This window comes from Callionymus lyra, chromosome 3 (assembly GCF_982586985.1).
Source record: "Callionymus lyra chromosome 3, fCalLyr1.hap1.1, whole genome shotgun sequence".
NCBI lineage: Eukaryota > Metazoa > Chordata > Actinopteri > Syngnathiformes > Callionymidae > Callionymus > Callionymus lyra.
In genome coordinates, this window is record NC_141820.1 from 22002622 (window position 1) to 22023827 (window position 21206).

A 21206-nucleotide genomic window follows, 5' to 3' on the forward strand; every position below is an offset into this window, starting at 1 on the left:
TCATCAACTGAAAAAAAACTATATTATAAAGGTCCAGCTGATTGGACCAGCTCTCCACCAGTTGAAACCAATGGGCCACTTTCTTTCATTGGGTCTACACCCGTAAAGTGCTAAGAAATGTCATTGGATCCGCCCTTTAGGTAGATCATTTTCACTTCCTCATTTAACTGGCTTCAATGCTGAAAAGGTGTGCGCACCCCGGAAATAGATGCAACCCTGAGGCACCACAGACATAAATTAACAAGCTAAAAAAGGTCAGTAATAAAACAAGATGCAGGACATTTAAAGACCAGGTTGCCACATCAGGCCAGACAAGTTTCTTTAGAGAATGTAACCCGCGGGAGCTAATACGAATTCAAAGCCACTGTCAATGTTTGACGCTGGTTTTAAGAAAGCAGAACTCATAAATGTCAACAATTAATCAAAAATAAATAACAGAAAAGTAAACATCTATGCAGAAGAGAGTCGTTCCTGTTCAAGGAGTGTTAGGCCTTGCAAAAGATATTGATTCAGTTCATACCATGACTTGGAATGTGTTCAAATTTCAACTACTATTATTATATTATTATTATTGTAACCACAGTTTTACCACCTGTGCAAGATCCAGACACATCTTCTTCATCCCGTCACTGATCCACACCCTCAACATACACGCTAGTGATGCGACAATAGATAAAGAGGTACAGAATTTAAAGAGGGGCTACAATGATACTCAATGTAAGCTAAAGGATAAACAGAACATTTATATCATTTTTTCCATCATTATCACAAAATCAACTCTATGGCAGAAGTGGAGCTCATCCATCAAAACGGTTTAAAAGCCCAGCTGGTGAATTCTGCTCCAGCTGGAGGCAAGAGAGAGACCCCTGCCCTGGCATCAGGGTGAAGAGCAGGTCTGTACTTAACAGCTAAACAGAATACTGAAGCAGCTACACCTTCTTTTAATGTTCACACATCTCTACAGACTCAAGGCGCTCATAAAAGTCGCACATCAAAGCCTTTTCTACGAGAAAAAAGCAGCTTTTACAATTTCACCCCCAACAGGCTGGTTTTCAAACGAGCGATGCGTAAAAACGGGGTGTTTTGAGCGTTCAGACGGACGACTGGAACCGACGGAAAGTGATGCAAAACACATGCCAGGCCTGTATTTGACGTTGTGATGCTCTGAACACAAGAGGGAAATTTGAGCAGGAGACATTTTGAATGGGATGTGAAGATTGATTTCCTGTTACAAGTCACACTTGGCAAAACATGAGGTTGGAAAGTGGAAAGTTTTTAATCATCAAGGAACATTTTTTTGGGAAAGACAAAATTGTGTAAAGTGTACTCAAATTGAAACATGTAGCAGATTTCTTTATCTTTAACAGCCTGCAACAAACATGTGTTACACTATATAAAGAATAACATTTTTAATATCTTTCAAATGTCTTACATTTAAAGAATTTATATTTTTATTTGGAAGTTTTATATGTAGATTCTAAAGTTCCAAAAATATAAAAAGTGGTCAAATGTTACAAGGTTGAAAAGGAGGTTTAAAAACGTATTTAACAGTTTTCTTTTTATCTACATGCTACAGGTTGATAGATTCCACCTGAGAAGGACCACAGTTGGCAGTGCTATCAACTAGCTTAGCTAGCAAGTTAACCAACTAGTACAAGTCTACTTCGGTGCATAATTAAAAATAAAAAAAACGTATTTTAGCAGTTTTCTGTTTATCTATATGTTACAGGTAGATCAATTTCACTTCAGAACAACTACAGCTAGCACTGCTATCAACTATATTAGCTAGTAAGTTAACAAGTTAAAATTAGTTACAAGTGGTCTTTGGTTCATAATTAAAATAATAATAATAATAATAATAATCTCTATTTATATAGCGCCTTTCTAGACCAGGGTCACAAAGCGCTTTAAAAAAAAATCTTATATTAGAAGTTTCTGTTTATCTTTATAGAATGACTTATTGAATGAACTGGCCATAGTTTTTGTTTTGTCCTCGTCCAGACCCACGTTTGAAAAAGTTCCGTGGCTGAAAACGGCAGAACCGTGTAGACAAAAGTCCTCCCAGACACAGAACGTGTGCAGACAAACCCGTGTTGACAGGTACTAATGAGAGTGAAACCAAGAAACTCTCCGATTGCTTATTGGGGTCAAATCTTTCTTGGCACAGCACATATTGCCGAGCGTACCTGCACCCCGACATACCATCTGTTCGGAGGCTTCCTGTCCCAGGTGGACCGGCAGATACGACGGTGCCACTAATATTTGAATTAATGGCCGCTCCTCTACAGCAGCCGGCACTTTGGCAAACAGGCCACTTCAGCTCTCACTGAAGAGGCTTGAAGACTGGCGTCTTGTCCAAAAAAAATCAGAAAATGAAAAGTTTGTTCTCTCTGAACTGACCCAGTTCTGCTCCTGGTGACTACTTAAAATGTGCCTGCAGTCGAGTGTGTTTGTGTGTGTGTTTCATCTCGGCCCCCATAAGGGTTCCTAATGACCAATTTACATAATTAACATGCTGAGGCATGGCAGACTGCCTCGGCCTCGGTGACAAACACACAAGCAACACAAACACACACACAAAGATTCAGTGGCCGTGAAGTTGACACACTTCCAAATAGCCTCTCGTCTCTTCTGGCTTTTATTCTCTTCCGCTGGCTTCCTGCTCTCGCCTGGTTAATAGCTTCACTCTCTCTGTTGTCCAACACCTCTCGTGACTCACACTACTTTAAGAATGTATGCTTTAAAAAAACAAAAAACACCTCAGAGGAAAAGTATTTTGTGTTTTAGTTTCAGTGACAGAATCAGGAATTAAACTCAAAATATTGTAGATCCTAGAACTGAGGCCAAAGGTCATTATGTGATGAGAAAATTTGGACAAAACTGAAAACAAGTGAAGAAAAGTAATATGGATATCAACAAGTGTAATTATGTAAAGGTTTTAAAATGGTTATTATAGTTGAAAGTATTTAAAAACATCTTCTTTAAAGATTCTCAGTAAAGGTTTTGTACTTGCGTAGTGTCGGTGAATAATGGTAAGGATATTAAAAATATTAATAATGGAAAAATATACAGACACATTTCTGTTGTGGAAAAAGCCATTTCTTGATATAATAACTTTATTTTTAACCAGATAACATGTAAACAAATATTAGTTATCATCCATCCAACTATCAAACTATCCATCCATCTATCCAACTATCAAACTATCCATCTATCAAACTATCCATCTATCCATCCATCCATGCATCTATTTATTAGGCGATAGTTCCAAAGGACTCACTTCTCACAACAATAAAGTGGTAAAGACTGGATCTATACAAAAAAACGGAATCTTATAATAGGACGGTACCAAAGTGATTCCTGAAAAGAGACCAAAACTCCAACAATGTGAAAGGTGCTCAAGCCTCACAGGCTCTGCTTGATCAACAATGTATTGAAACTCTTTTACTGGGCAGAAGGAAAATGTTGAAGTGCCATAAAAACGTGCGAGTCGTTGATAACGGCTACAGTGGAAATGAAGAGTGGACTTTTGAAACCCCGACTGAGCTAATGTTGCGTATAATTCCTCACTTTTGCTCAGCGCTTTGGGGCGCTATTAAAAGTGTAAAATGTGGACTTGGTCTCCTCATTAAAGGTTCCTTCATACAGGTCTACTTTCTGGAAGAAACCTGAATGGATTAGATGGACCGGGCGTTGTAAGCTGCACTCGAGGGTGACAGCTAAATCCATCGGATGGATTTGTTAGAAAGAAAAACACAATATTTTCCCAGCTTAATCACCCAAATCTACAGATTAACAAACAACTGCGGAGGCATTTCTAAGACAGAATTAGATTCTCATCATTGTTTAGAGAACACAAGCACAGATTCAGTTGCAATTACTAGTGTCGCAGTTTCTTGATGCATTTTCAATTCAAACATAAAGATATAATGAGGTGCTCATGGTAGAGAACAAGTAACAATAAACACCATTAACCCTTTGAAAACTACAATCATACTCGGGTCATGTGGGTTCATGTGGATTGTGTGGCTGTAGACAAGCAGGGTTTGTGTTGCCGACTTGAAGAAGTTTCTAACAGCGGAGACAATTGTCTTCAGTTTGTCTGTGAATGTGTATGAAATGAAACAGCTTCGTGACTATTCAAGGTTATTCCAGTTTCTTTTGTTTATGAAATGATTTGTACTTAACTGTTGTTGCCTTTTCTTTAAGTATTTTACTAACAAACAGCCAGTAAAGCTGGTTGTTAATGTTAAAGATGTTTTGATATTGAAACATATGCAACTACTCAAGAGTAACACACACAAAACATGCTCGTCTTAAGAAGAGACTTTTCTTGGTATCATGATTACGGGAAAACACTGCTGCCATGAGACTGTAAACATGGTTTTAAGTGTCCGTGGTCCCGCGGGGGTCTCAGGGGATGAGATTTCACAAGAGTTTCGAGGCTCCCAAACAATTCTTAATGGAAAACATATTCAAAGTTAATCTGGTTGAATGTTTTGATAGATTTGACTTTTATTTTTGCTAAAACAAAGGATGACTTTGTTATGTTTGACGTCACCAGAGGATTCACAGTTTTACATTTGTTACTAGAAAAACGTACACATTAGTTCCGCACAAGTTCATGCATGAAGAACGAGTATTAGAAAGTCCTCTACCATCCGATCGTAGTTCTATCACAAAGGACATCTTTTAAAAGACTCTTCACTTCTCAGATGCATGGTCGTGCCGTGCAATGATTTCAGGAGCGTAGACTGGAAATCTCTTTGCATCCAGGTGCAGGTATTTATGCTCCTTCAACTTCATTTTGTTTGGTCTTAAAGTGTCTGTCAGGCGCAGTATGTAGATTAGCTCGCACCATCAATCCTGGGCGACAGCGCTGGCCTGATATGCAGTGAGCAAGTCACATGGCGCTGACAATCCATCAATGCAAATACAATTGAACGGGATGAAATATGGAAGGCTCAGTCACCAGGGAGGTTCAGACGGTGTGTGTATGTTTTTTTGTATATTTGTGTATGTGTGTGTGTTTCTGCTCTCTGAGCGAGAGGAGTGGCTGGTGTTGTATTTCTAATCTGTACTTTGAATAGACCGTCCAGGAACACACTTGACTGCTGTAACAACGAGCTGCCCATCCAGTGTGTGTGTGTGTGTGTGCGTGTGCATGTGTGTGATACTAAACAAACCAGAATCGGCTTTGTGTGCGAGAGTGAATAAGTAAAAAGTTCAGGATGAAAAAAAAAAACAAGAATCCCCGGAGTTCCTCCTTCTGCTTTTCTTTCCATTGTGCGTCCTCTCTCTGGCTAGTACACTTCATTCCCTCCCCCCTTTCTTTCTCTCCATCCACCCTTTCATCGTCTCTTTACAGTGTATCGCTGCCCTCCCTCATCGTCTTTCTCCCCCTCGCTGTAACACAAACCCCCTTGTAATCCTCCCGATCCAGGGCCCGGCCCGGGGAGCGAGAGAGCGATGCTGGAGCGAGGATAGAGTTAAAAATAATGTCATTACTCCATTAAACCGCCACGTTCTCAGCAGATATGATCGATACATTGACGGACTAATCTAATGAGCGAGAGAGTAACATGAGCAGCAGTGATGGTCCTAAAGACGTTCGAGAGTGCTTGGAAGGAGGAACAACCCCCTGTACCGGTTTGTGCTGAAAGATCTCTCCCATGAAAACAGTGAAGTTCTTGTCAAGTTGGCCTTTTATTATTATTATTTTAACCCTTCTTAAACAGTAATGGGTTGCTCTAAAAGTTTGAGTTTAAAGTAGAACATCTAGGTTGGTCCAGAGTTTACAGCTCTACAGATAAATCTAGAAAAAGTAAAATAGCACACAAACATTAAGTGCATTAATAAATAAATCTTATATTAAATATTGCTGAATCAGCGAGAGCCACAAGATGGTTTCTCTTCAACAAAGTTCTACTATTTTCTTATAGATTACAGACTTATTCGTTGAGTAAACTTGACTGAAACAAGCATCTTAACTAGTCTAGAAATGCGGAATAATGTTATTGCGGAGAAAATCCAGCATTTTTCCAAATTAAAGCACTTTCCAGACCATAGTAATCAATACAGTAGAAATTACTTTTTAATGAACCTTTTTCTGTGCGTTGAGTTAAGAAACACGTTACAAACCTTAAACAAGCCTCGACCCCGTGGTTGGGGTCAACTACTCAAACTTAATTCTTGTTGTTGTACACAAATGTTTCACGTACCTTCAATTTATTTAAATTAACATAATAAAAATAATTGTTATTTTAAGTGCATTAAAACTAGCATTGTGACGTATTTAGGCTTTACATTCCACAAGCTTTACTTCTGGCAAGATTAGGTTATGAATGTTAAAGATTGATCTGGAAACTGCAAATTAAGAAATGTTGATTCAGATGGAACACAACTCAACGACAGATGGGAAGCTTTACGCTATTGTGAGTCTCCAATAATTAAAAATCTTATTTCACGTTCGTCCTCATCTGGGATTCCGAGCTTCAGACTTTTTATAATTATCGGCAACTTCTTGATGGGGAAATAAAAAGTACTTCCTGACAACTATTTTAGCAATGAAGGCTGACAGTTGAAAGGTAAACACGTGTTGCCTCATTAAAGACTTCGATTGAACAAGGGAATTTGATGCATCTATGATATTTAAACTGAAAAGCTTTTATTTTGGGTGAAAAGTGGCACAAAGATTTTAAGCCACAATCCACTAGCATACCAATGTTGTTTCTGGCGACCACACATGTCAGACAAGTGTAATTGCAACTTCATAAAAATGCACCGTTGCCATTTTCCTTCAAAACAAAATATATTTCTTGTTAGGTCAGTTTCTGGTTTCATCTTCCTGGTTAGTTAAAGAATTCTCTCAGTAGTTCATATCAGAATCAGAGTTTTCTATTGCCAGTGTTGAACATGGGTATTTCTTGTAGTGGCAGTACAGCATAGAAGAATGAAAGAAGATGATGAAAACACCTTTGTCTGACCCACTGCTGTAAATTACTTTAGACACTCACAGACTCTGAGGGCGAGCGACCATGCAATATTAAAATAATATCTAGTACATTTGTCAGGACTTTTTGAAGGAGTAGTTCAAACTACTGTTTTGAATTATTTTAATGTTGATGATTAATATTTTAAAATAAATAGGGTTTATGAAAACGTACCTAAACAAACCAAATCAAGTGTTTAAGGGGTTGAATCTTGAAAGTATTGCGCAGATATTTTTCATTTATAAAACACGGAAATTAACAACTATTTGTATAAACTGTAAGTTACAGCTTCTTTTTCATTTTGAATAGAGATGTTGGTCCTTAATGACTTAATTAAACAGTAAACCAAACAGACGCCTGAGGGTTAAAACAGAAAAGCCTGGCAAGACCTCTGCAATCTGAATGAAGATGATCATTAAAAATTCAAACTTGGTGGGAAAATTGGCTGAAATATTTCAATATAAATCAACATCCATGGAAGGAATGATTTCTTGCTGCATCACCGAGATCAAACAGTTTTGATCCATCACCATGGTAACCTGGATGAAAAAAAAAAGGCCTCCACACTTTATATTTGAATCACAGAACATTTTTAAAGAGGGAGTCCTCGAGGTGATCAAATCTACCATTTCAATTTACTTCAGAAGAAAGTAAATGCTTATTTGGTCACCCTCATCACAGCACAGCCATCAGGTGGCTTCAGGACACACACGCACACACACACACACACACGCGCACACACATCTCTGGGGCGACTGATAATAAGAGTCTGTTCAAGCTTCTTTTCTCAATCCAATCACGGCTTGATTTAAAGGCAGCAAAGGGTCTCAGGCGGCCGAAACTATTTACATCACATTTTCTCTTGATTTTGCTGCCTGCTGTGCATGTTCAGGGTTGTGTCGACAAGTTGTGTCTACATGGGCGAGCGACCGCCTCCGGGCGACACAGAAGCGCTCCATGGGAAGAAAACAATTCCCCGTTTCTTAAAGGCATGTAGACATTTAACAATAATCATCACGAATTTGAAAATAGGCGTTTGGATAATCATGGAGATTTGTAGTACAAGTTAATGAATTGCCGTGTATTAACACATTAAAAATACAAGAAATAAAGGCAAGACAAAAGCTTTCGTCTCCGTTTTTATGTTCCTTCTTCTTCTTATTAACTCGGATGCGCCTCAATGGTTTGAGGTCCATCTACGAAGAGACAATATTGACATCCCAAAGCACCGCGGGACTAATAAAAGAATATAAAAATCTAAATTATAACGCAGGTGCGCACGATTCATTGTGCCGGAGAAGCTGGGAATTCATTTAATAATGTCATTTGCGACGCGGCGAATGGGCCATCAACACCCTGAAGTCTGCAAATAAAGGGGGAATGGAAGTCTGGTTTGTTACTAAATAATTACTTTGCTCGTTTTCAAATTAGAGCGAAACTGAAAGAGGAATGCCGTCGCAGCAGAAGAGCAATGAAATGTCGAAAAATGTGATGACAGTGAATGACTCAAAAGATCAAAATGATCCCTGAGATTAAAGATCCAGCCTGTGGCACATGCGGGGGTTAAGAGAAGATACCAGGGTGGAAAAAAAAAGTCTTTAGAAAGTACTTTCATTATCGTACTCAACCCTTCTGGAAGCTTTGTGGAAAAATGTTTCAATGGATGAATAGAACACACAGACACACAGGAAGACACACACACACACACAGACACACACACACACTGACACACTCGTATAATAGAATCTGGCTCTGAGGGAAGATCATCTTGAAAGAATAATTTTATTCTTCTATTAAATCCTTCCATATGCCTTGCAAGAATATCTCCACAAAAGAAGAAAAAATAACAGCAAACACAAGTGGTATCCGCGCTTTATGAAGGAAAAAAAACACTTTCTTATCACAAGCCCCAGCACACACAATCAACACTGTAGATGGTGTTATACTCACGCACGGTTCCAGGAGGAACATGAGTCACATCCCCGAATCCATGGGAGGTGAAGGGGGTTCAGTTCCTGCTTTAAGCTGCCCGTGTTATTTCAGGGCAGATCTAATATTGTTATTAAAAATCACATGTATCGGCTTCGCCAGTTAACACCTTAGGAGGCTTCAAAACATGCTATTTAAGTGAGATATGCAGGCGCTTAAAACTGACAACAAATCCAGTGGTTGGCACCAGTTCAAGCAGTTTAATCTCCTGCCTTGCTCAAATACATATCCCCCCCCCCCCTTTATTCAGTGTTAGATGAGCATCTTTAAGCCACAAGGAGAAATGTTTGTTGATCACTGAATCATTGCATAAGTTGGTCCAAAGATAAACGTTCGAATCCTTAAATAAAATGTATTTTTTACTTAGTATATTTCACAGTGTGAAAGGCTTATGTTTATACATGTTCTCAAACACATTTAGATTTTCTTTTAGCCACTTCTCTAATGTGGAATGATTGCCTTAAAGTAGAGACGTTTTGACATGATATTTAAAAAAAATATTGTATGTAATTGAAGGTTCATGGAACGAGTAGAACTAGAACTTTCTCGCTAATACTTTAACCATGCTTGTCACTTGTCACCCAACTTCGTCTGGACGACCTGAACATCCGATTGTCCAAGTACTTACAGACTTTTTGAGGTTACCAGGAAGGTAAACCCCAAAACTGACACAACAAGAGCCTTTCTCTTACTTTGTTAGCCATGCACACGAGTTATATTCACAACATTTACGAGTTACATTGATCTCACACTAATAAGGAAAAAGATGGGAGCTTTGATATTTTCCTTAAAGCTCTAAAATTCAACGTCATACTTAAATTTGCAATTTAAATGCACAACTCAATAATGGAATCGACATGTCTCAAGGCCATCTGTGGCTCAAAGGAACTGTCCGACGGAGAATAAATCTAGAATAAAATGACATTTCCTAAACTGTAGCCATGCATAACAAGCCTTTTGCCACTAGTTGAGCAACCAAGTAAGATAACTAACTAATGCATTACTACTGAGAATAAGTCCCTATCTTTGCTGTAATGAGGAGACATCCATGGCTACTCTACGGCTTTAAAGTAAGTACGTAATTTATATTAGTAAAGCGCCTTTCGCAGACAATGTCACATTATCCATATTAAAAAGAAACCTCAAGAAAACACCTGCATATTCTGCAGACAATAGACACCGTCAAAACCACTTAAAAACATGTTGTAATTATTGATTTACAATGTGGTTACACGTGTCAAATGAGCATAATAACACAGCGCCATTAGGCACTTTTTTTTTTTTTACACTGAAGCCCTCTTCATTCTGGAGTTGAATAACGTTGCCCTGATCAACTGTTTAGAAAGAAATTATTTTATTCTTGCATTTGGTTTTAAAGCTTAAAAGTCGTTTTTCCTTTGGCCGCTTCATAACCTTCAGATATTAAATGCCTTCTAACATCTAAATACATGAAAAGTAGTTTATTAAAAGTCTAATAGAAATGTTCCCTCTGCAGGCGTTCATCACCTTCTTAATGTGAGGATTTTATAATGTCAGCTGTTCTAATTCTCTGTCTTTAACGTTCATGTAAATCTTCAGTTGCATATTAACTTAATATACTTTAATCGCCTCTTGATATTTTTTAATAACAGACATTTCAGGATTCTTAAATCTTGAAATACTTAGGTATATGCATAATGATCCTTAAAGTATTTTTTAATAAATTAATGGAGCCAAGGTTGGTAAAAGATAAATATTCTTATTCAGTCCGATTAAAAAAAAACAGTAGATTTAGACTTGACCTTAAGTCAAGAACATACTGCTAACCCAAGTTAAAAAAACCTCCTGTAAAACTTAGGTATCGTTTCAAAAGGCTTTTGGGATTTAGAGTTCAAACAATAATGCTGTAACACATAATTGCAGAAGCCAAGAAATGTCAGTGCATATAAAGTTAAGATCTTTTCGAGAAAAAAACAAACCTTTCCCAGAAAAAACCATGACAACAAATTCAAAATGTATAAAAAAGTACCTTTCAGTAGCTCTCTCTGAAACGCTATTAAAGTTTATTTTAACTACACATAAAAGTTGTTTACTAGTCCCAAACATTCTAATGCAACAGATGTGTTTAACCCCGAAATAACATCTCAAAACATCAGAAAAAGAGTAATGTTGGACGGTTACAAAAGCTTCAGCTTTAATGCGTTTTACAGAATCCAGACATCTTTATGGAGTTTGTGTGCAGACATTTAGACCATTTCGAAAGGGAAAAACGAAGAGAATAATAGTCGCGGAGCGGCAAGGAAGGCTGCTAAAGCCATCGCAGACAGGGAGGGTCCTCGCTGTTGTCCATAAAAGCTTTCATGTAGCAGTCGGCTTAGCAGGAGTGAACCACCGGTCTCGCTCGCCCCGTTCCCTCCCACTTTGCCGCGGTTCCCAAATGTATAATAGATGATAAAAAGGAGCTGCAGGTATTTCTGATTCAGCGGTTTAATGATCAAAAGGGTAGCAAAGCATTCATTCTGGCACGTCTGGCAGGGCAACCACAGCGTTTGCCTTCCGGAGTACAGTTCAATTAGCCATGTGACTCTGAGACGCTGACCTTGCAAACATGTTTAAAACATTTATTCTAAAGGGTTTAAGAACTGAATATGGAAATTATTATCTCCAAAACTTATTAAGTAAGGTGAACTCCATTAACTTTTGAGACACAAAACTAACGTCTTTATGACACCAATCATCTCATCTCCAGAAATTGTGTTTGGTTTAGAACTTGAAGTCCAGACATCAGTCTCCAGGAATCAAAGAACATAAGCAGCATCAAGCTCCTAAAACAGCTAAAAGAGATGCTCGATCTGTTTTTAATAAAGATAGAGTCGATACGAGGATCAGTTAAGTCTCTATATAAACTGAAAAAAGAACATTTGAAACTCAACTTATTGTGAAGTATTTCAACGTTCTTCTTGACACAAGTTGTTACAGAAGACATCGACATCCAAACACACATTGGACTAGAAAAATATCTATAACCACAATATATTAGTTGACAATCCATCTTGAAATAACCAGCCATCGTCCTTTCATAAGTCCTCCACAACCGACCTTCAGAACATTTCCCTGATGTTATTTACCAAGTAGCTCGAAGTCAAACAGTCCAAGGCCGTCAACAAACCATAGCAAAAGGTTCCACCACACAAATGAAAAACTTATTTCCCACTGGGTATATATGAGCCCAAAGATGAGCAGCTTCGACGTTTAAACATGGACTCTATCACCTTCTATCCCAGACATAATTAGTCATGTGCATATGAAAAAAACAACTATGGAAAACAAAAGCTTTCCTATGATGTATTAAATGTACATAATTGTGAAAATCACCTTAACACACACACAGATGCAGGGATGAGTTTACTTGGAGGGAGTGAGATGAACAGATATCATTATTAAACTTTAGCTGTTAGTGTGTTGAATGTTAGTCAAAAGTCTACTCGTTCAGGGACCGTCTCAAGTCCTAGCACACCAGCTAAAAAATATGACAATAAAGTCCAGCCACTCTTGGTTTAGAAGAATCAATGAAATATACAACAGGAGTGACCGCTTTTAATTTAAACACAAAACGAATCTCATGAAGTTCTTGACTATTCCCACCATGTCATGAAGTTGAAATAAAACATTTGTGTTTTCTTTTGTCTTTTATCCATCTATAATAACAGAGTCATAAACTGAAAGAAGCTTTGAATAACTGCAAATATGAAACTCACTCATAGCAGATGTTAACAGTATTTCAGACATACAATCAGAATAAAAGGTCTAAAGTCAAATGGTTAACTACGTAAGAAAACACATGAAAGGTCCGAACCATGATTTATCGGCTCGTCACACAGTGGATTTACTGCTATATAAAGATGGGTCAGTATTTATTGAGTTCACTTCGGGAACATCCATCTTCGACAAACAAGTAACTTATGACACAGGGAGTCTCGAACCGAACCAACGGGAGGACAACTTCATCCTTCCACTTTGGTCCGATATTGCGGAGGGCTGGCGCAGCTGAAAGAAAAGCCACACTTCGCCGGCTCTGCCAGGAAAGAAAATAGTGAAAACCTCACATGAGCATCCATCCATCGACATCCAAACACACATTGGACTCCTGGCAACGCTCCTGAAGAACAAACTGCCGGGCCAGTTGGCGTTTGATAAAAGTCCGCCCCGAGTCTTCAACTTCAAGTCTTTTCACTCTTCACTCCCTCCATGAATCCATTCTCTTCATTCTTTCCAGACCTTTTTTTTTGTTGCTTTCCTGGTTTTCCTGGCTTCCTCACTGCGATAGGGTTTCTTGCCACTGCTTCTCTTCAACAATCAACCATTTCTGTGACTAATTCGTCCAGGCTTTGCCCAGTAAATATATTTCATTTCATTTAGGACCTGGATCGAAAAACCACCCTCCACTGGAATACACCGCCGCATTAACCTTTTAGGAATATCAATTTCTGATATTCCAAACTGTTTAAATCATAGTTGCAGAGTGAGACGCTGAAGATGCTTTAAGGGGACTAGTGGAGAATAAAAATGTATATGACAGAGACAGCTCAAGTTTAGAAGTTTGGAAGGATGGATGGTAAGGACACATGGGAAAAAAAGAAACTGTGTTGATAAGTTGCAAAAAGATTGAAAATGAAAATGCGTGGCAAGAGACAAAACAGTACAAGAAACGAGGTTAATTGTTGTGATAATGGAGGTCATGAGGAGAGCAGGTGTGACTTAAGGGGATGCCCAAGGAGCTCGACTTGCTCAGGTAACCCATTAAACAAACGGCTAAGAGACAAATAAGAAAAAGGCTGATTGAAATTGTAAAAGCGATCATTAGTCTTCCTTTTATTGAGCCACATTTTTCTTCAGGTGGAGCTAGAATGCACTGAAAAGAAACATATTAAAGTTCAACTAATGTGTTGATTTAAGTAAGTAAGTAAGTAATTTATATTTGTAGAGCGCTTTTCCAGACCAGGGTCAAAAAGTGCTTAAACAATCAAAATAATACTCAATAAAATATATACTTAAAAGGTCAAACACAGGAGTCTCAGAAAATCAATGAAAAGTCTGCACAAATAAAACTGTCTTAAGATGTTCCTTGAAGGAGTCAGTAGATCATCAAACACACAGAGAGAGGAAGATCGTTCCAAAGCTTAGGAGCAACAGCCTGGAAGGATTTCTCTCCTCTGGTCCTGAACCGTGTTCAGGAACCATGAGTGGATTTTGATCCAGAATAGCTCTAAAGGTTGATCCTTAAAGAAACTGGAAGCCAGTGAAGAGTTTTAAGGATCGGAGAAATGTGAGTTCTTCTACTAGAGCAGGTCAGAATTCTCATTACAGAGATCAACTGAGGCGAGACAGCTTCTTCTTGTTAAGACATAAAAAACAAAAACAAAAAAAAGTGTGTCTTAAATAGATGTTGGACTCTATTGTAGTCATCAGTACGTTTGTTTGAACAGAACTCTTTTCATTTAAATATTTACACTAGAAAATGTCCTTCTGTGCTGCGCGTCATTAACCTAGGAAGTCTCCACCTCCAAGGGAACCGTTGTATAAACAAAGCAGGGCGTGATTAGAGCTGGATGGAGAAGGAGTGAAGCCATTATTATTTCATTTTTACTCCTCGCTCTCGTATCCTCACTCTGTCTTGAGATTACAGATGAGGGAGACAACAAAACATCATTATGACTTTGCCGTTCTTTAGATACAAGAGAAACTTAGACTTAGATTGTATCATCTTGTTCTTTCTCTTTATTTCTCTTTGTTCCTGGTCTTATTTTATTTATTTTTTTAATGAAAAATTGCTGTATTTGCTTTGGCTAATTGGAAAAAAAAAAATTCCCGAAGGAGACCTCCTGAGGGATCAATAAAGTTCTACCTACCTACCCACCAAATCCTAGGGGCTCTATCTGATTCAAGGTTATGTAGAGAATCATTTTATACTAATTTAGCTTTTACTTTATTTTGTTTGTTTGAATCTGAGGTGCAAACATGACTGGGTCTCTTGTACTACTTACGGGATGTGAGACATCAGAGTTCTATTTCAGACGCTGAATAAACTGTAACAGAAAACCCTCTCGATAAGTTATAATTAATTCCTCATTGGCTGAAGATGAAATGGTGGCAAAAAGCTTTACAAAATAGGGACTGATAAAAGTATTAATGTGGGCTTTAAATCTATTTTTGTTTGTTGCAGAGGACATCCATCATTGTTTCTGGATATAACTCGTGGGGGGGGGAGAAATCTGCTGATAACGTAAAACAAGAAAATCTAATCAAACTTTGGAGAGGATCCGCTGAAGTCAGAGTCCATCAAATATGAACAAGGGTGATGTCACACAGGGAAATAGCTATCTCGTACTGACGACACACACACACACACACACTTGTTTTAATAACAGCTACGAATGACAGGCTACAAGCTCGGAGTGATGGCAGAGAAAATGATTTCCCTTATAAGAACATGAACTACTTATGAAAGGACAGACTGGATCAGCCAGATTAGAAACGTGATGGCAGGAGTGACGGGATGATGGATGAGAGACGCCACAGAAGTGCACACACACTGAAATGATACGCTTTAATGCGACTTGGCAGACTGCAAGTGGACAGAAGTTGATGATAGAGAACGTTTATTCCGATCAGACAAGCATTCAAATCGACCGGACACACTGTCGGGTTGAACTCTGGGTTTGGGTTAGTTGGTGAGCAGGGACGAATGTTGACTCACGGTTAACAATGACGACGTTTTGCGACGTTTTGTCCAGTTTTTAATCCCACTTTTGCTTTCCTCGAGAGGGACGGAAGCTATTTCCGTTGATAGAAGTGTGAAAGCGCTGTCACAAAATCTTTGTTTGTGTATTATATCATCACTTTCATGTCGAGGGTTTCATGGTTTGCTGAGCGAACTTTAGATCCATCTGAGACTTCAATCAAAGAGCGAAGCTTTGGTCTTTTTTACTTTGAATTAGAAGAAAACGTTTTGCTAAAAGTTTATCTTTGCCACAAGTTGCAGACGAGGTAAACAGTTTAGGCTCCTATCACCGTCATTACAAATGAACAACACAATGGGCTTCGAAAAGATGACACTTTTTTCTATACAATTGTTTTTCAGTGTAAATAGTTTAGCATAAGACATAAGTAACACTTAATGACATTATTCATTACAGGAAACGTATTGTTATTTCAATCACTAAAAAGTGTTTGGACAGCGAGGTCAAGAAGGTCATGGGATCAGTGTTTTTGACTCCACCAGTAAAATAACTGAAACATTTTTAGCAGATTTTAATCCCGATATTACGGTTGGATCCACCTTGTTAATGTGCGTCTTCTCCGCTGTAACTTTGGAATGCTAGCCTTGACTTATAACCAATTAGAAATCAACTTATAATGTTATCAATTATTTTTCAAATGCTAAAAAAAACACAACTAGTAGGGGTGTGAAAAAAAATAGATTCACATAAGAGATTTGCAACGCTGTCTTGCAAAAGTAGATAGAAATGGATCGTGATCAAAAATCATTATGAATAAAAATCATTTGGAATCCAAAATTGATTTAAATCAAATCGTGGCCCAAAAAAACTGAATCAAACAAGGATTAAATGAAGTGTAAAGTGTTTGATTTGACAACTGTCCAGCACTCAAATGGGTTTAAACTTTCCACTGCAAATAAACTTTTAATATAATTGAAAAAAAAGAGAAGAGGAACAAGCGTGAGGTACAAATCCCAGAGCTATACAAAGCCCTGATTGTATTTCCTTAAGTATGTAGGTTAATGAACCTCTCTTTAATTTATGTTAATTAATTCTCTGATCGCTAATAACAACAAAATCTCTCTCTTGATTCATAAAACAAAGAGAATAACATTATATCCTTACAAGCCTCGAACTATTTTGGTCCGAGGGACGTCGCGAGGCCTGAATTAGGAAAGTAATATAATACAAAAGGGAGGTGTGTTAAAGTGACAGTAATTGGCTGATATACGATAAGAGTGTTTGTTTGAGAAGCAGCTGCGTCTCTGGAAGAATTCATCTCTTTTAAATGGCCCGCAGTCTCCAATTAACCCTTTAACCCTCCTGCCTCGCCCACCGACGGACACAATGCCGCACACAAAGATGCCAAAATAAACAGCTGAAGGCGTTTTGGAGGGTTGCTTCAGAATGAGAATCAGTAGCAGCTTGAAAATTACAATATACTGCAAAAACATGAGGCAGAGAATTTCAATGAGCTCTAAATGCGTTTCTCATCTAAAGAGGAAGAAGTTCTTACCTGTTCAGATTCAAGCCCTGTTTGTGTCAGATGACATGAACGACCTCCTGGGGAGAGAGACAGAAATGGAACGTTAGCCCGGAATAATTCGGTACTTTCTGTCACACATCCATGCAATTGGGAATGTCAGTCATTTGATATCCTAAAATACACAGTGGTGATTCTGCTCAAACTAAAATCGATGCGTTGCCCAAGGGTCACTCTCGGATTACAGGTCAGGGAAGGAAGACTATCATTACAGACCAACGCTGACTCATGTTTCACTGCACGTTTGCGGATTTTCCCTCAAAACTTCCCGTATGGAAGATTTGTTCTCATGTTTACACTTGTTTTTAGATATTTTTCTTCTTTTTTTAAACGTTATGAGACGAATACACTTACACTGAAGAGAATCTCACAAAGGAAAACTTAAATCGTTAAAAATAGTTTAAATAAAAGAACACGGTCATAGTGTCGTAGCGAGTTGAATTGACTGTGTTTGAGAGAAAACACTCCATTTTTACCTTCGCCAAGAAGTTTATTTGACTTTTTATCAGGTGTGTTAGAAAAGTAGCTGTGATTTTATCTGGATTCAAGAGGTTAACACTTGTTTGGCTTCTAACTTGCATTCGGGTTTTCACAATATAACTTCATAAAACTCAGCATATATCCATACAATAAATTCACTTTAAATGTACTGAATCTTAAATGGGACAAAATAGTATTATTGATTTGGGAACTTGTTAACAGCGTGACCCAGGTGGGTTTATACTTTTGTATCGGGTCACTTTGACCCATACCTTACTGGAAAACGCACTTGTTCTATACAATCCAGTCCAGCTTGTTCTGGATATCATCCACTTTCAGTCCCAGTCCTGGTCATTGCTCTCCTTCTTGATTTAATTTGTTGTTTTCAGTAATTACAATGTAGCAGCTTAAGTTAACAACAACGACTGCCTTCACAACTCCAGTTTGCTCACTCCTCTCCAAGCATAGGCACCGGTGGGCGTGTTACAGGTATCAGTAACTCCAATTGGCCAACTTTGGGAAGAAGAAGGGGTCTGGAATGTGGCGGGTTATTTTGGCGCCTTTAGGCAGTCAAAACCGCCCTATATCAGTTACTACCAAACACAGCCCACGGAGACTGAAGTGTATCGTGTCAACAGTTCCTGCACCGTTTATTTTTGGATGTGAGCCAACGCAAGTATTGAATGATTTAATAGTTTGAATGAATTACTAGCTGAAGTACCCATTACCAGGGAAAATGCAAAAACCATTTGTTTGAAATATTTTTGGTCCCTTTAACATGCCTGCATGGGCTTAAAAGATTGCTATCGTCGTATTTTGGTCAATCGCGACAGATTCCGATAAATGACACGGAAGGCCAAAAAAAACGTCGGAAGACTTTAAAAAGGATTTAACTTGAGCGAATACTTTATACTAACTAGCTACAGAGCTATAACTGCTTAGAACCTTCTATGGAATGAGAAAATAAATGATTTACGCTATTGTAGCATTTATAATTAGTTTTCACAAGACCAAAAATCAGGTTCAGACATAGCGGCCATTTTGATCCCAAACAGAGTTCTGTAGGACCCCTGGACCACCTGTGAGAGGGTAACCAAGCTGACTCAAGTTGACTCAAGGTTGTAACCAAGTGCTATAGATGGCGTTGGGTGGATATTGATATAGATTTTCTGTGTGGGGATGACAGTATTTTCAGTCATTTAAGTGATCAATGTTCCAACTAAATATTAAATGTATTAACTCTAACTTATAAAATCTAGGCTGCGTCCACAAGAGCAACATGACGGAGCGAGTAAAGACCACATTAATAAGATCAGGGAATCTCAAAGTGTGAATCGCTCAAAGAAAGATTTTTATTATTTTGTGTAGATGAAAAAGCCAAACCATATTATGTGGATGAGTTAACCGCATGGACAACAACTTATTCCGCTCCATTAGCTCAAATAATTGCCGGATGTCAAACAAGCTGGTTATTTGCCCAAATCTAATGACTTAATCTTACACTTACAGGTCGTGAACGGTTAGTGTTAGTCTTTAAAAAAAAAAAAGCCTGTGGATGTGAGTGCGTCACGCTAACATTCCCGGCACAGCAAATTGAGTTCATTAACCCAAATTAATTCACACTCAGAGAAGCATACAGCCGCCTGGAATAATAGCAAAAGGTTTAAATAGAGCTCTTCATCAGGGCGTGAATTAAACTAAAGACGATTTCATTCGCGATAATATGAGCCAAAGCTTCGCCAGTAATGACGAAGATTCTCGATCCTGCTGAAGATTTTGAACATTTCTTAATGAGATTCAGACAAAATAATATCCTCGCAACGCTGAGTGTGTAATGATCAGAGAGCAGCCCGAATGTTGCTGAATAAGCCCCTGGCTCGAAGGTATCTTCATTCACACTCCGGGATGACAACTTCAACAGTTACTAAATCACTACTTTCCTCTCTCGTCGGAAACAGTCGCATGGTTTTTTTTTGGCCTATTTTGTGTGTGCATGAGCGCGTGTGCATGTGTGTTGCGGAGTTTGTTTGGCAGCACTTCTGACATCGTGGATGTGCTCGGTGCAATTCGACAGAATGGGCCAGTCTGTCTCCACTCTATCTCAAAGAACCATATGCTTCTAGATTACACAGCTGAATAGTGTGTGATCATGTGGTGTGTGTGCGTCCATATGTTAAATCGCCCGAACATGGAACATCCAAACACCCAGATGGTGGTAAATCGATCGCCAATGTTTCCGCCCATCATCAGATAGTGCTTTGAAAAACAGTCGAGACAATAAAAAGTCGTCGTTGGGGAAGAGTCCACAGTGAACGTGCCGCAGTAAAAAAAACGACAGCGATGAAGAATCATTCGACGGGGACCGAAACAACCTCGCAGGAAAACACAGATGCTTCCACATTCAAGCGGGGAATGCGTCTTACTTTTGTTTTTTAATCATCTGCACGCTGAAGGATTCCCAACTAAACAAGATTGGCAACATCATTTAGAAGAGAAACCGTGAGTAAACCTCCCGCAGCTGCCGGAGCGCTGCAAGAAAACGTAAAAGTGCATTTACACATTACTCAAGCTAAGTAATCAAATCCAGGAGAATTTAGACGAAGCTACAGCGAATAACAAATGTCTGACACATACATGCACAAACACACATAATCTGCACTTGAACACCAGTCAGAGAAGCAACACCTCAAATACAGGAACAGCTTGTGTTTACATTTCCCCAAAGAACTAACAAACACAAAGAGCTAATGAACCCAGACAGTGAACACATGACGTAGATTTATCCTTGTTTATCAATGCATTTTCCCAGAAGAGCAAAATAAACTTGCATGTCGCACGTGCTAATGTATCCAAAGCAAAGCTAGTAAATGCGGAAAACTCCAGTCATATTGTTGTTAAATCAATGAACCGAAACCCTTATTGTCCTCCATCAGTAAGCATAGAGCAAAGTAGAATACAATTCAAGATAATCGGGGTGAGATAATACATGATTTTCCTTATTAATTGGGTGCTTAAGTCTTTGAAAAGTCTCACTTTAAATAATAGAAATGTTTAAAAAGAAAAGCAAAACAATTACTCTGAAAATCTATTATTTATAGATGGGGGTGTTCAGTTGAAGATTACTTTAGAATATATCAAGGACACAAAGGAAAACTGATCTTAAAATGAGTTACTTCTAATAACAGTATAAAGAAAGAGAAAATTGAATGGAAAAAATGTTTTAAGTATTTGAATAATACAACCTCCTTTTAAAAACTTTGTGTACTCTTAAATATGTAATATGATGCATACATTTTTACGTTTTTTTTTTTATCGTTACGTTATTATAATTCTTATACTTTACATATTTGCATAATATTATTTATGTGTATTGTATAATATATCCTACCCTTTTTACTCTTTGTATGTTTGTATTATTATTTGTATTTAGGAAGTGAATGTTGG

The 21206-nt window shown here is 38.2% G+C and overlaps 1 protein-coding gene across 1 annotated transcript in view; it reads right to left on the minus strand.

Annotated features, from left to right (window-relative positions):
* The window catches only part of plxnb2a.1 (plexin b2a, tandem duplicate 1), a 152232-nt gene that overhangs the window by 60791 nt on the left and 70235 nt on the right, over positions 1-21206 (minus strand). Inside the window, exon 3 of the mRNA XM_087787043.1 lies at positions 17256-17302. The gene's annotated coding sequence lies outside the window, so the exon portion shown is untranslated. The remainder of the gene's footprint in view (positions 1-17255; positions 17303-21206) is intronic.